We start from the raw sequence: 16236 nt of genomic DNA, 5'->3' as shown, positions 1-16236 counted from the left end.
AGAACCTGAGGGGTTTTTTTATTTCATTCTTTAGAACTTTGTAAAATGAACTTTTTCTAAAAGTTTTATTTGCCAAGTAGAAATACTACAAATATTTCTAACATCATTCCGTTCTTCATGTGACCTTTAGCAGTTTCTTTCTACCATTTTTTAAATCTTATTCCTATTTCTTGGAAAAGAAGACTTTGAGAAGTCCCTTTTCATTGATTTACAATGAAATTTGGAAACAAAAACTTATTTCCATTACATCCCAAAATCTAAAATAGCTTTTTTTTCTCTTTTTTAAAATGGATCACTAGCATTTTAAGAAAGAGTTGAAAATAAATCATTATCCAACCCAAGGAGACTTTGTATAATACAACTGGTTCTACTTTTAAACCTTACTGATAGTGGAAGTTGTACACAATTGAGGTTGTATGTGACACTGTTTCCAAAATAAATAGTATTTTTACTATATAAGACTAAGGCCATTATAGTTGCAATGTTCATTTTAGTCATCAAATTTAAATGCTACTTTTGTGAGGACAAAAGAAAAAGGGACTGTACAGTGAAAGAAAATGGATAATGCTTTTGGCTTTGTTAGACCTGGGAGGCTCCTCAAAGTAAAGGCCCCTGGAATGTCTCCGTGTTTATGGTAGTTCTTCTCTGAACTCCAAATATTTGTAGCTGAGTTCATGGTGCACATTTTTTGTGAGAGGCTGTTTATGGGAAGTGCACTGTTACCTCGGTAAGAGCACTTTAAAATTTCAATGTTTTTATAAAGGTGTTTTTTTTTCCTAGAGCAGCTAAACATTTGCTGCCCAATCTAAAAAATTACTTTCCTATACCAGCAGGTGGAAGCAAGAGCAACTGAATTGTAGTAGCTGATTCTCCAAGTGTACTGGCATGTCCTGTGGATCATGTATCCATGACTCAGTATTTTTATGACGTATCACTCACTTAGTTCCTTTTATTCAGCAACTTGACTGTCTTAGCACCTTCTCTCGAGTTCTCTGTCACCTTACTTTTTTGGTGTCGGGCTGAATGTAGCCGTCATTCCAGGACAGAGTAGTTCAGATTTTTCATACTCATTCATTCATCAGTTACAACATGCAGCTATGCACTGACACACACTTCCACATTTGCCAAGAAATACGAAGGTGACTAAGACATGGACTCTGTTCTCAAAGAGCTTGCGTTCCAGTAGAATTAGAGGGAGAATGTCTTCTTCATTTTCCCCGACCTGGGGGAGCAGACCACTTAGCCTTCCTAATACATCTCCAACCAATCCGTGGCTGGCTTTCAGTATTCACCAGGATTTTAATTTATTCAACAAATATTTACTGAGTACCAGGCACAAATAGGGGCTTAATTGATAAATTTATGCTGTTTTCCTTACAGATTAAAAAAAAGACCTGTCTTCAGGAGAAGTATCATTTATTTTTTCCTTATTATTGATTTTATTGGGGTGACACTGGTTAACAACATTATACAGGTTTCAGGTGTATAATGACCCAACACACTGTACACTGTATCATGTGTTCATCACCCCAAGTCAAGTCTCCTTCCATCTCCATTTATCCCCCCATGCCCTCTTCTACCTCTCCCCACCCCCTGAAGTATCATTTATTTAGAAAATTTTAATACAGTGTGTATAGGGCAAGTAAGCAGTTGACATATAGACCCTAAAACTTCGAACTGAAGGAATTTAGAAGTAACTAATGTGCGTAACATTTTCTGAAATACGCTTAGAAGACCTTCCACAAATGCTAGTTGAAATGAAATAAAAGTAGGATACTCTCTTGATCAATGCCATTGGCTGTTAGTAAATAGCTAATAATAAATATTTTATACAAAGGATAGAAAAGAGGACAACCAAGTTCTAAGGTTGCATGTGTGTGCGTGCATGTGTGTGTGCATGCATGTGTGTGTGTGCATGTGTGTGCATGCATGCGTGTGCATGTGCATGTGTGTGGACTGGGAAGTGTAGAAGAACCTCCCCAAGGCAGTTACTTTCTTGTCCTCCGAATTCCCTATCACTTTACTCATACAGAGTTTACTGCCTGATAGTCTAATCTGACTCCATATCTCTTCTCTTCTTATGGACAGCTTATTAACCTCAATAAATATTTACTGAAGGAATGACTGAATCAACTCATTTACTTCGTGGGAAATCGCTTTGTCATGAGCCTTTTTTTGGAAATACAACCTGCAGTGTAGGCATAATTCCAGAAGATGGTAACAAGTCAGTACCTCTTATCTGAGAAATCACCAGGGAATAAAGAACTAACGTGTGTTGCTTAGGAAGTGCTCTTAGAATGCCTCAGCTGAATCTTATCTGTGAGAAATACCAGTTGTTTACCTGAGTACTATAAGAAAGCCTTTGCGATGTCCTAGGAGTGCACCTTTTCCCATAGTTGGCTGCTTTCCTGAGAGCAGTTCATTAAAGGGCTCTGGAAAAGAACGAGACTTGGGTGCAGAGGGCAGCCATCAGGTTGTCCCAGTTCGAGTTGTTCCACTCTTTGGAAATGGGTGACTAAAAGCTGCCCAGGCCTACAAGGCCTGTTTTTCAGAAAGCGCTGGATGAACGCTGACGTGGGGCACTCCTTCCCGGCCCTGGCAGCAGTCCTCAGGGAGTGGTGTAGATAGCAAACCAAAGCAGCGATGTCAACATGTAGTCTCTAGCTCCTGTATTCACCTCAATTTCTCCCCATTGCAAGCAGGGTGGAAGATCAGGGAGGTGCATTGGTGAGAATGCTGAGGTTTTCCTTTTTTAGAATGCAGTTGCAACACGAGTATAGTATAGCAGTTAAGAATATGGGCTCTGGAGTCAGGCCTGAGCTTGAATCCCAGTTCCACACCTCCTGTGTGACCTCGAGCAACCTACCGTACTTCTCTGTGCCCAGTGGAACTGGGTTAATAATACCTGCCTCTTGGCTTGTTAAATAAGAAACAAACTCAATAAGAAATTGTATGTAAACTCTTGGTGTAGTGCCTGGCACAGTAACAGGCTCACTAAATATTAGGGGTAATGATGATACTTGTCACTTCTATGTATGACAGGATTCCAGCTTGGGTCCTAGATGAAGAATGGTAACCCGAGACTGGGAATCCACGGGAAGTTCAGGTTTGAACATGCTGCATTTCAGATGTTGGTGGGTCTGAAGCTTCAGTTAGATTAGGATGGCATCCTGGAGACCCCATTTGTTTGAATGGGTGCAGGAAGAGAAGCTAGCAAAAATAACTGAGAAGAAATAAATAGTCAGGAAAGGACTGGGAAGAGGACTCGAAAGGAGGAGAAGTGACCTCTGCTAGAGCACTTTCATGGAACAGTGTGGAAGAACTAGGAATAGGCAAGGAGGTGGAGGCAGTAAGTGGGAAGTCTGCAGTACGCAAAAGCTAAAAGATCATAGGTTAGGGGACATATTTTTGGTTTTTTATCTTTAAAAAAATTTTTAATTACAGTTGACATTCATTATGATATGAGTTTCAGGTGTACAGCATAGTGGTTAGACATGTATATAATTTATGAAGTGACTCCCCTCCCCCATAAGTCCAGTACCCACCAGGCACCATACGTAGTTATTACAATATTATTGACTATATTCCCTATGCTGTACTTTATATCCCCATGACTGTTTTTGTAACTGCCAGTCTGTACTTCTTAATCCCTTCACCTTTTCCACTCAGCCCCACAACCCCTCTCCCATCTGGCAACCATTGGTTTGTTCTCTGTATCTGTGAGTTTGTTTCTGTTTTGTTTGCTCATTTATTTTATTTTTTAGATTCTACATATAACTGAAATCATACAGTATTTGTCGTTCTCCGACTTATTTCACTTAGCATAACACCCTCTAGGTCCATCCATGTTGTTGCAAATGGCAAGATTTCATTCTTTTTTATGGCCGAGTAATATTCCATTGTGTATATGTACCACATCTTTATCCAGTCATCTATCAATGGATATTTAGGTTGCTTCCAACACATCTTTCTTTGAAACTAAGAGAAAGAAAGTGGGAATGGGTAGAGGTATAACTACAGTTATCATACTTTAATTACATTTTCTGTAAACTCAGAAACCATCTAAAATGATATCTCTAGACATTAATTCTACTAAAGAACATCAAAAGTAACAAGTTTAGCTAAGAATGTGTGCCTCTGTTTACTGGTAATAGGTTACGTATTCTAAGACATTTAACTCAAGAACATTCTGTTCGTAAATCAGTTTGATCCTAAGCCAGATTGAAGAATTGGTAAACAAAATAGCTGTTGCCTGGAGCACTAACTCAAATACCAGATGCTTACTAATTGTTAGGGGCTGTAAGCATCCAAACTGAAAGGCTAAATAACTATTGGGTACTACTCCTGAATCTGCTTTCCCAGTGCAGCAGTCCATTCAGAAGTAAAATTATCAGCCCGGCCGGGCGTGGCTCAGCGGTTAAGCATCGACCTAGGATCCAGGTGATCAGGGTTCGATTCCCGGTCAGGGCACATGCCCGGGTTGCGGGCTGCAGCCGATCAATGACTCTCATCATTGATGTTTCTATCTCTCTCTCTCCCTCTCCTTTCCTCTCTCTGAAATCAATAAAGATATATTTTTTAAAAAAAGAAGTAAAATTATCAGCAGCATTCAGGATGCTTGAGTGTCCAGCATATACCACTGCATCCAGCCTGCCTCCTCCTCAATGCAGGTTGCAGTCTGTATAATCTTCCATGGAAGCTAAGCACTCCCAGTTGGAACTACTTGTATATTGGACATGTAAATAATAGAAGAAAAATATTAAACAAATATCCGTAAGTGGAATTTTGGGGGAAACTCGTCATAGTTAAAATATACACATACCACAGATGTTTAGGTTCAGGGTCTACAAATATCACTAACACCCAGTCTCTGCTCAAGGTCTGTTGGAGACACAGCAGAATAAATAGGTTAATACTCTTTAGTATGATAAGTGCTTTGGTCAGTGCTCGTGTAGGGTACTGTAGGAGCACAGTAGAGGAAGAATTCCTAAACCAGCTGGAGGTAGTTAAAGAATGCTTCCTGGAGGAGGTAATATCTGGGCTAAGATCTGAAAGACAAGTAAGGGATGAATATTGTTCCTCAGGTAAGGGAGGTGAAAGGTGTTCTAGGCAGAGGGAAAAGCACTGCAGAAGTCTCAAGAGGGTTTAAAATTTTCAGGGAAATGTGAAAGTAGTTCATTGTGCCTAGAGCATAGATTTGAGGGCAAAAGGGTGGCATTGTGAAAGCCAGAGAAATAGGGGCAGATCCAGAAGGGCCTTGTATATTAAGTAGCTTCAACTTGATCCTGAAGTCAGTAGAGTCAGAACTTGATCCTGAACCATGCCACTGAAGGGGAGTGCCATGATCAGATTTACATTTTAGGGGGGCTACTGTGCAGGCAATCTGAACAGATTGGAAGGCATCCACAAAGTCTCCTGGGTCTCTGACTTGGGCAGCTGAATGCACACTGGCGATCCTCACTGAGATAGGAATACAGGAAGAGGACAGGTTTGGCTCTGAGGGGTAAGGAAGATGGTCAGTTTAGTTTTAGACATACTGGATTTGAGGTGACCATTGACATCCAAGTCAGCTATCCAGTAGGTTTTACATACATAGGTCTAAAACTCTGGAGGTTTGGGCTAGAGATACAGATTTGGAAGTCTTTAACTAGGAGTAGCATATGGAGCCACACAGGTGGACCAGAACACCCCACGAAGAGTGTACAAAATGAAGAGAAGAAAAGAGGGCGCTGCACTGAGTCCTGAGAAACACCAAGGAATCCTAAGGAAAGGGGTGAAAAGAGAGCAGGTGATGGAAATTGTGACGATACAGCCAGAGACATAGAATGAGGAGAGTAATCATTATCACAGGTGCTAAAAGAGGGGAAAGTTCCCCAAACAGGGAGTTTAGGGGGAAAAAGGCGTGACAACGCTGTCAAATATCACAAAAAGTTAATTTGGGTAAACACTGAAGAATGTCAGTTGGATTTAATAAAAAATCAGGGACCCTGCAGAGAACAGTTCTATTTTTTATTTTTTTATGAAGCCAGGACCCAGAGTGAAGTAGGGTGAGGGTAAAAGACAGACCAGGACATGAAGATGGCAAGGCTGGGTGGGCCACCCTGCAAAGCCTTTGGATGAAGAGGGGGAGAAATAGAGGTGGCGTGTGTGTGCATAAAGACGCAGTACAAATGAGACATTTAAGATTCTACTAAAGGAATATTTCATGGAGTGATGCCCTGGAAGAGATCGGGTAAGACCCAAGCACAGAGTGAGAAATTGTCTTTAGATAAGATGGATACCTCTTTTATTCGTTAGGAGTAGAAAGGAAAGGATGCTATGGGTGTAGCTATGTTTATGGGTGGGAGGTTGAGGGAATTTCTGTCTGATGGCCTAGTAATGTAGGTGGCAGGGTCAGCCAGTTATGGTGAGAAGAGAAATATTGGGAAGCTGGTCACAGTTTAAAATAATTGGTGTGGGAATTAGGGGTGGGGGGCAGACCTTCCTGGATGGGTTTTCCTGAATTCTTAAAAGTCCAGCTCAAATTAGAGACTATGATAAAAGAGCATTAAACCCCATATCCCTGTTTGGTGATCTGCTTGTAAGAATAGAGGAGGTGGCTGGGTAAAATAGTCCTGGGTAGAGGTTTTTACGGTGGATATAGCAGGACCAGGAGCAGGGCAGTTGAGGTTTTTGAGTTGGATGGTTGAATTGATAGATGAGGCTCACTTCTGACATTTGTGTAACCTGGACAACAGTACAGTTAGAACATTGCCCTGGCCCTCTTCTGTACCATGAGGGGCCTCACATGTGCCTGGATACCACCACCTTGTAGGTCCAAGCTCCAACCGCACTCTCCTCTACTAATGATTACCCCTCAGTCCAAGAGGTGTATAATCAATGGTGCACTTAACCCTTAAGGGGGACTGACCTAGGGAAGAGGCCCACCTAGGCTCTGGGAGCCATTTGAACAAGGAATTCTGGAGTCCAGAGTACTCAAAGAATAGTCGTGTGGTGGGTGCTGGTGGGGTAGGGGTAGATGTAGGCTCTGCATGGGCACCTCCTCTTAGCTCTCTTGAGAAGAGTGCAGAGGCAGGAGGGCCAAGGCAGGGCTCTCTAAAGTGTAGTGACCACCCAGGTCTAAGCAGAGTTACAGAAGAAGCCTGTTAGAGTGAGAAAATAGAGGGATCAGAGTACTGGAGGTCTAATGGAGCTAGAAAAATAAGAATCACAGGTGGGAGCTGAGAAGGCAGAAGGTCATGGTCAGAGAATGGAATACTATCAGAATTTATCATCTCTGAGGAGCATCTCCAAGTGATGATAAGAAGAAACATGAAGGTTCTTGGCGTGAAGTAGGTCAAGAAACTGAAGTTAAGGGAGCGGCGCAGCTCATCCATCTACCCTTGTAGAGTCTACCCTCCCCGAGGTGATATTGGAGCTTAAGATGGAAAGGACTGCAGAGCCAAGTCTTTAATAATGTGAGGGAATGGCAGAGGTCAGTTGATAATAGCAAGTGACACGGCAGTAGGTGGCAGCCTCGGAGGATTAGAGTTGTGGTGCAGAAATGGTTTGGACACTGCATTGGGGATCAAGGAGAAAGTTTACCCTGTCACAAGGCCCAGTAGCATGAGGAGCTTGAGAAAATAGGCATACTTCATGGGGGAGGTGATAGGTTCTGCGGGCATCTAGGTTTCATTTAAGACAAAGTGGAAAAAACAGTGCTCTGGGTCAAGGTTGAGGATGTGAGGAAGTTTGGCTATCAGGAGTATGGGAGAGGTTCGCCAGTGGGAGGTGCTTTAACATTTGGGACAGTGGCAGGAATGTGAGACAGGAGAGGATACTCACAGCAGAGAGAAAACAGTAGGTTCACAAATGTTTGATATATCCAGGGTCTAAGACCAGGAACCTTAAGGTAAAATTTTGTAACTTGGTTCGCACAGCTAATTAATAACATTAATTCTCCATTTAAAAAATAAGGATTTGTGAAATTTAAACAATTTTGTAGAAAAGCCACTTTTATATTTTAATCATGTTAGTACCTTTAGCCCTGTTCCATGTAGAAAAAGCTAAAAGCCTTTTCTACGACGCTGTGGCTCTTGAAAGGCCTCGTTATACATGTCTCTGAGGGGTGTTGGATTAAATGAGTGACTTGACACTCCTGGCCCACAGGAACTACTCAGGAAATTCTCCCTTCCTCACTTTCTGGTCTTTCTTCCCTCCAAGGAAGACACCAGGGAACTGCTTTAAGAGTGGAAAAGAGAAAGGACACCCATAGGAGGTACAGGCATGCATCTCCTTCCTGAAATGAGATTGTCTGCTGCAGTGCTACCTACTAGAACTTTCTGCAGTGAGGAAAATGTTCCTTAGCTGTGCTGTCCAATAGCACAGCCACTTGCCACAGTGGCTGTTGAGCGTTTGAAACGTTCCTAGTGCAACTGAGGAACTGAATCTTTTATTTTTATTTACTCCAAGTTAATTTCAATTCAAGTAACCACATGGGGCTACTGTGTTGTACAGCACAGATGTAGCAGGTAAAGAGCTGCTTGGCCGATGGCTTCAAGGCAGAAGTGGGCCAAGTTCCTAAGGAACAGATCAGCCTTGGGAGGTGCGTGGCTGGGCTTTGGCATTGGTGAAATATGAAATTAAGGAGCCCTGTATGCTCTGATGAAAGGAGCCTAGACTTGAACGATGGCCTGATAAGTTATGAGGAGAGGGGTGACTTAGTTAAATCAGTGACTGCAGAAAACAACTTTATGAACAATAGGAATCAAGATGAGGAGGGGGTGGCTCTGATGAAATGGAACAAGAGAAATAATTAAAATAAACATACAGGAATTGCAGTCTGGGGGATTGAGGAAATGCCGCCTTCAATAGGAGCTTGTAGAGAAATATTAGTGCCAAAGTAAACACTAGGAATATTTGCCGAGTGTTTTGAAGAATTGGGGCAAATGTCAGGAAATGCCATACGAATCATGTGCTACAGCACACCACAGGGGAAGGACAAGGACTTGGAGAAAATGTAAATTGTGGGGAAATAGAAGTTGACATTTACATAATGGAGTTTCACTCTAGCCCTAGCTCTAATAAGACGTATTTCCCTGTACGGATGTTTATTTGTGATAATGAAGGAAGATGGTGTTGCTGTAATGTTTAACCATATCAGTCCCATCTCATTTCAAATATATAATGAGCATCTATTATGTGCTCAGCAGTGTGCAGTGAGTTTGGGTTGGGGGTGTGACAAAAGAAACATACAATGGTTATTATGCTTGAGAAAGTCCAGGCCTAATGTAGAATACAAGACAAGCCAATCAAACAGGTGAATGACAGTGATTTAAATGTCTAAAATGAATGGCACAGATGAAAGGTGGTAGAAGCTCAGATCTGGATGAACTGGAATGGTCAAAGAAGCCTTGATGGGAGGGAGTGGAGGCCTTTAAACTATGCTTCAAAAGGAAGTGAACCCAGCAAGTCAGAGCATTTCTGAAAGTACATTCCATAAAATGTTTTGCAAAAATTTTAAAAAACAACAATGAACTCAGAATAGCTGTGGCATGCTCATTTGTCCAAGTGGAATTCTGCAACCTGGCTTGCTTTCTTTGCTTAAGCACTTCATTTGTTTCTTGGACACTGCAGCCTAACAAATGCACCTGTCTGTCAATTCCAGGAGAGTATTCTGTATTATTTCTTAGCTAGAAATTTCACAGAGTTGTGTGTTGAAAGTACTTTAAAGACAGAAGAGTCCATGAAGAAGGTGTGGTTGGGACAGAAATCTTGCCTGGAAGTTTGTAGAAAAAAACAAACAAAACCCTAGTGTTTAATTAGACAGTAGACATCTCAGTTTTAATCTAGATTTTAACTTTCAAGTGCACATAATAACCCGTGTAGAGAAAGACAGGATCGTGCTCTGTTACCTGCTTTCAACTTTTGTAGCTCCCAGTTTGAAAATATCGATTAAAAAGATCGTCACCAGATTCTCAAGGGTACAGCTGCTAGAATGCAGGTTCACCCTCTGGTTTTCCCACCTGGGTACTGAGGCACCAAAGGGGAAGAAGAGAGAAATGTACCAACATTCCAAGCACTGAATGATCTTGAAGTCATGACAAAGGGGGAACAGGAGGGATGCTTAGCAAAATGACAGTGCAAGAGGAAAAGCAGAGAATGCAGATAGAAAAATTCTCAGTAGACCAATTGTTTTAGAGGTATAAGGGGATCCTTCTGTCTCCATTCCTTTTCTTTGGTAACAAGAATTTTAAATCCTGAAGGAAATTAAGACAAAATCCCAGGAGGGGAGAAAAGAAGGTATAACAAAAAATGTAATGTGTTCTGTTGACCCATGAACTCATGATTTCTAACTTCTGTTTCTTCCTTTTTGCCCCTTCTGCATTCAGGGAATAATAGTACCTTAAGGAAGGTGTAGCTTTTTATTCGTTGCAATAGACGCTGTACAAGGGTGATCGTGGGTACATCTGTAAAACTGACATCTTTATCAGTTTAACTGAGTTAAAATCAGGTTATGCTGTGACCAAACACTCAACCTTTTGATAAATATTAGGAAATAAAGGAAGACTGGTGGAGGTCATCTTATCAGTGAAATGTTTGGAATAATTTCATTTTAAAGCTGTTTAGCAATAATGAAAATGTGTCTGTAATAACTGTTTTGTACTAAGAGGAGTGGTGAAGAGAGCAGGGTATTGCCCTCACTGGTGTGGCTTAGTGGTCACGGATTCCACTGCTGGTCAAAGGCACATACCTGGGTTACAGGTTCAGTTCCAGGCCCCGGTTGGGGCAAGTACGGGAGGCAGCCAGTCAATGTGTCTCTCTTACAGTGATGTTTCCGTCTCCCTCCCTTCCACTCTCTCTAAAAATCAATGGGAAAAATATCCTTGGGTGAGGGTTAACAAAACAGAAAAAAAACAAAGAGCAGGGTATTAAGATGCAGCAGTCCTGTGTTTTAGTCATTAGTCGTCCACTTGCTATTCTTTGCCTCAGTAACCCCATGGCCAGCATCTCCTGTACTAGAACTTCCTTGGGAGCCCAGTCAATCATGGTCATGGCTGACTCCTTCGAGGCCTTAGTTCCATGTATCTATGAGGAACTGTGGGAATAACTATTTTGGAAATTTTTAGCCAACTCTGCACGTTGAACTTCACATCCCTGTTATTTTAGGCCACCAGCAAGCTTATAAGACCCTCCAGTCACTCGTCATTTCTTGTGTTCCAACCTCTGTGCTCCTTTTTCCTGTGCTCATTCCTTTATCAGTTCTCATTCCTTTATCAGTCAGGGCCCTGTACGAGGCAAATAACAAAACCACATTCAAACCGACTTCAACAGGAGACTCACGTAACTGGAAAGTCCAGGTGTGGGTCAGGCTTCAGCATTAGCTGATCTAGGGGCTCAGTGATGTCAGTAAATATCTGGTTTCCTTCCTTTATTTTTCCATTCACAGTGTTTATTTCATCCTAAATCCGGTCCCACTCTTTCTCATAAGCTGGATGCCGGCCGTGGTCAAGGGCACAAGCTTGCTCATTTCCACTCAGTAGGAATAAGACGCCTTTCTCTCCCGGGAGCTCTGAGGTGGGGCAGCCACCCTTAAAGATCGTGGACTGTGTGGAGGATGCTTGGGTGCTGGGAAGAAGATGTGCAAGTGATTAGGCAGGGAAGAGGTGGATGGCTGGACAGCCTCTACGATGTCGCTCTGCTGTACTCTTGGACTTCGCCCACCTTGCTTCCGGAGCCCTTGTCCCGTAGTAAACACGCCTCTGCCGTTTCACACTCTGAATTGTTCTCATCTCCTTTCAGCCTTCACTGAAATCCACTTGGCCTTGAGGAAAACACTTCCCCTGCACCCCTCTTTCTCCCACACCCCGTGCCACAAAGTAAGGAGGAAAACCCACAGCTCCTTGGCTCCCAGCTCCTGCCTCCTCCGGGTTACTCTCCCAGGCCAGCACTTTTCCGCATGAAAACCCCTTGGCAGCTCCCCGCCTGGTTTTGCGGCTCTGCGCCCGCCACCGCATCCCCTTCCAGCCACCTGCTCAGCCCCTCGGTTCCATGAAGGCTTCCTGTGGGTTCGGTCTTCCTCTCCACTCAGGCCCAGCCGTCAAGCCCTGGACTCCAGAGTTCACGTAGACAGTGTACCCAAGACTAGGTGTCGGCTCTTTGCGTTCTTCAGCTCCTTTATATCAGCCATCCACTTGCAGAAAGATATGCTAGATTTTGTCTGACTGTTTAGCCTTTGAATTCTGAAATCCAGACATCTCACATTTTTACTATAACCTAACTACTCCCATTTTACCCATTTTATTGACATGACTGAGATTGTAGTCTTTCCTTCTATCTAAAATGAATTGCTCTGCCCATGCTTTACATGCCGTTTGTTCCTGTCTCCATTGACCTTTCTTTAAATGTCATTTAAGAATAAATTGAAAAAATTAGTTTCAAGTGGAATCATGAAAAATGATAAACTGCTTAAACTATTCAAACAAAACATGAATGTATATTTATTTCCAAATATTTTAATGTAAGAGGAAGGACTTTTTGACAAGTATGAATCACTTGATTGGAATTCCTCACTGTCCTTGTATAAAGTACACCTAAAATGTACCATTTTTTATTTTCAATTTTAGTCATTTTTTTTTTTAAGTGGAACAAGAACATACCTAAAGACACATAATTAATCTGAAACAGAAGTCTTCTGAATCATCACAGTTCTTTTCTTAAACTTTTATTACAGCAATTTTTGGAGGGGGAGGGGGTCACTTTTTAGTCATTATCTGTTAGAATTTCCAAAGCAGTTCAGCTAAACAACAAATCATTCTTTTTGCATACATTTAACCAGTTAAGTATTTAAATTGCATGAAAACAAGCATAATAGTCATAAACAGGTTTTGGAATTTGACCCTTGATGAATATATAACTCAACTGGTTGAAGGAGAAATGTGAAAATATAAACCTAGCCACTTTGGTTTAATGGTTAGAGCATTGGCCTGCAGACTGAAGGGTCCTGGGTTCAATTCCGGCCAAGGGCACGTAGCTCGGTTGCAGGCTCCATCCCCGGCCCTGGTCTGGGTGCATGCGGGAAGCAACCAATCAACGTGTCTCTCTCACATCGATGTTTCTCTCTCTGTCTCTCTCTCCCCACCTCCACTCTCTCTCTGAAAAAGCAATGGGGGGAAAAAAAAGAAATGTGAAAATATGTAGATAATAGTCTGTCAGCCTTGGATCTGTCAACCAGTGTGTTTCACGTCAGAGCCTTCAGTTAATGTAGACAGCTAGTTAAGGGCATCAGGATTGAGGTCTCTCCTATCTTAGAAATGTACCCTTTCTGTTGCCTCAGCCCCTTCCTGCTATGCACTGAGTTAGCTCTCTTTGTTTTCACAGCCAGCTCTCTAGAGAATTGCTTGGGTGTCCTCTCTCCAGTTTTCACCATCTTTGTACCCCTCAATCTAGTAATCTGACTCCCACCCCTGCCACCCCACTGACACTGCTCTTGCCAAAGTCATCAGTGACATTCCTGCTCCTAAATTCAACAGAGACTTCCATCTTCCTGTTTGCACATTTGGTACTGTAATTCACTCCCTCCCTTTTTTAATGCTTGCTTTTCTTTTGGATTTTTTTTTTTTTTTTTGAGAGAGAGAGTGAAACATTGATGCGAGAGTGGAGCACTGACTGACTGTCTCCCGCAAGCCCCCTGCTCCCACCAGGGATCGAGCCCTCGACCCAGGTCTGTGCCCTGACTGGGAACCATCAGCAACCTTTCAGTGCCCTGGAAGACACCCGACCAGCTGAGCCACACCCGCCAGGGCTAGTGCTTGCTTTTCACAACTTCCTAGACCCAGCCTGGCTTGGTTTTCCTTCTACCTCAGTGATTAAACTAGAGTTAGAACTCAGTTGTTATTCTGTTCTCACTCTACAAGTTCCCTTGGGCCAGTTCAGCCACCCCTCTAACTTCAATTACTGTTTACTATTAATGGATTCCACTTATATGTGCCACAGCCATGTCATTCAGTCCAAAACTGAATTTCTCTTTTCTCCCCCTCAACGAGCCTCCTCCACACCTTTCTAAGTTCCCTGTTTTAGTAATGGTACTACCATCTATCGATCCATTTCCAAGACAGAGACCTGGACATCCTCCTCAACTCTCTCCCGTCCCCACACATCCATTCAGTATCAACTCCTATTGATTCTACTCCCTGAATATCTTTTAAATCTCTCCAGTTCTCTCTATTTTCTAGTTCAGTATACCAAAATATAGTAATAGATTGCCACTAGAATGGTTTCTCTTTTCCAAACCTTTCAACTCACTATAATTTGAGTGGTTTCTCTAAAATGCATATTTTATTTCATCTCTCACCTGATTAAAACACATCAGTGGCTCTTGTTGCCTTCGAAATACGGTTGAACTCTTTAACGATTCCCAAGGCTCTGCATTCAGTACTTTCCTACTTACCTTTTCAGACTTCTCTCTCCGTACAGAACTTTGGCCTTTGGATAGCACAGAGTTATCTTGGCTTGCTCATTTCTCCTTCTAGAAAATCTTCCTAGAAAAGCTCCATTTGTGGTCTTTCCGAGCTCCCCTGCAGACCCTGTCATAGCCCTCATTTCAGTGTAGTATAGCTGCCTGTATATCAGTTTGTCTTCTCCACTGTATTATAATAGGGTCCCAGTCCATTTGCCGTTTTATTCTCTGCCTATCATGGTGACCAGACACAGTACATGCTCATAAATACTTGCTGAGTGAATGACCTTGAACCAGTCACTTAGCTGCTCTAAGCCTCAATTGCATCACTTTTAAAAAGGGAATAATATCTTACCTACATCATAAGGCTGTTTGGGGGTCTTGTAAGATAATAGGAATGAAATTTAACATGGTGGTTAAGAGTGTGGGATCTAGAGCTATACTATCTGGCTTTTAATCCTAGCTCCCACCTTATGTGACCTTGGACAAGTTACCTAACTTCTCTGTGTTTTAGTTTCCTCTTTGGCAATATAAGAATAACCATAGTATCTGCCTCCTGGGGTTTTTATGAGAACTGAGTTAATAAATGGAAAGCACTTAGTACAGTGCCTAAACATGATTAGGGTTAGCTATCAATTATAACATTGTTATTCATAAGCTCTAAAATTATCTGTACAAACAAATGCATACATCTGTGGATAGATGCACACATGGCACCAATTATTTATTTGAGTGTTCAAGGGGTTGAAGGGCTAGTATCAGTATTCTTTTTTTTTTTTTTTTTTTGGAATAATGTCATAACTATACCATAGTTTGTTTACCAAGTCTTACATTCAAATTTCCATTCTTGATGTATGTGAAATTTGGGGGGGGGGATTTTTTAATTGGTGTTCAACATAAAAAAACCACAACTTTTTAATGTTTCCTTGATGAATCCCAAACATTTTGAGTCTGCATACATAGTAGGTGGATATTAGCACATAAAAAACATTTAAAAAATAAAAATTACTGATTTAATTTATAAAGGACAATTATTATATCTTTGACATCTAACTTTATTTTTCTATGATTTATTTACATCAACAATTTAATGTTTGGAAAATACAAATTTTATTAAATCTATAACTATTCCAGAAAAATACAAGAGCATTGAGGGTTTTTTTTTTTCATATATTTACTTTCTATTAAATTTGTTAATGTTACAGAGCTCTTGCACTGCCAAACCATGCCTGAGAACTCAAAGAAAGAAATGGTACAATGGGCAGCCTACCCACCCATCATACAGTGTATTAAAACTTGATTCATGTGCATTTTAATAATTTCTCAATTTTTTATAAAGCTCTAACAAGAGTTGGTTTTAGTCCTGGCTGGTGTGGCTCATTTGGTTGAGTGTCGTCCTGTGCACCAAATGGTTGCCAGTTTGATTCCCAGTCAGGGAACATAACCCAGGTTGCAGGTTCAATCCCGCAGTCTGGAAGGGTGTGGGAGGCAGCTAATCAATGCATCTCTCTCACATTGTTGTTTCTCTCTCCATTCCTCTCTCTAAATACATATATACACACACGTGTGTGTGTGTGTGTGTGTGTGTGTGTGTGTGTGTAAAGAATTGGTTTTAAATCCCCTGCAGGTCTTCAGATCTCTATTTCAGTGTGCCATTAAATAAGTTCCACATACCCATCTCAGTTCATTCCTCAGAAACATAACCCTCAACAACATTTTGCTGGAAAAAATGCATACTTTTCAGGGAAAACATGTGGCCCAAGGTCTAAGAGATTTGTTAAGATTTTTGGTTCCCAAAT

The 16236-nt window shown here is 41.6% G+C and overlaps 1 protein-coding gene across 4 annotated transcripts in view; it reads left to right on the top strand.

The window, feature by feature from the left end:
- NLN (neurolysin) overlaps positions 1-16236 on the top strand; it is a 69529-nt gene that overhangs the window by 8692 nt on the left and 44601 nt on the right. The window lies entirely within an intron of this gene.

Source organism: Miniopterus schreibersii, assembly GCF_964146895.1.
Source record: "Miniopterus schreibersii genome assembly, chromosome: 3".
Lineage (NCBI taxonomy): Eukaryota > Metazoa > Chordata > Mammalia > Chiroptera > Miniopteridae > Miniopterus > Miniopterus schreibersii.
The sequence above is the reverse complement of the archived record's forward strand: the minus strand, read 5'-3'. Positions and strand labels throughout refer to the sequence as shown.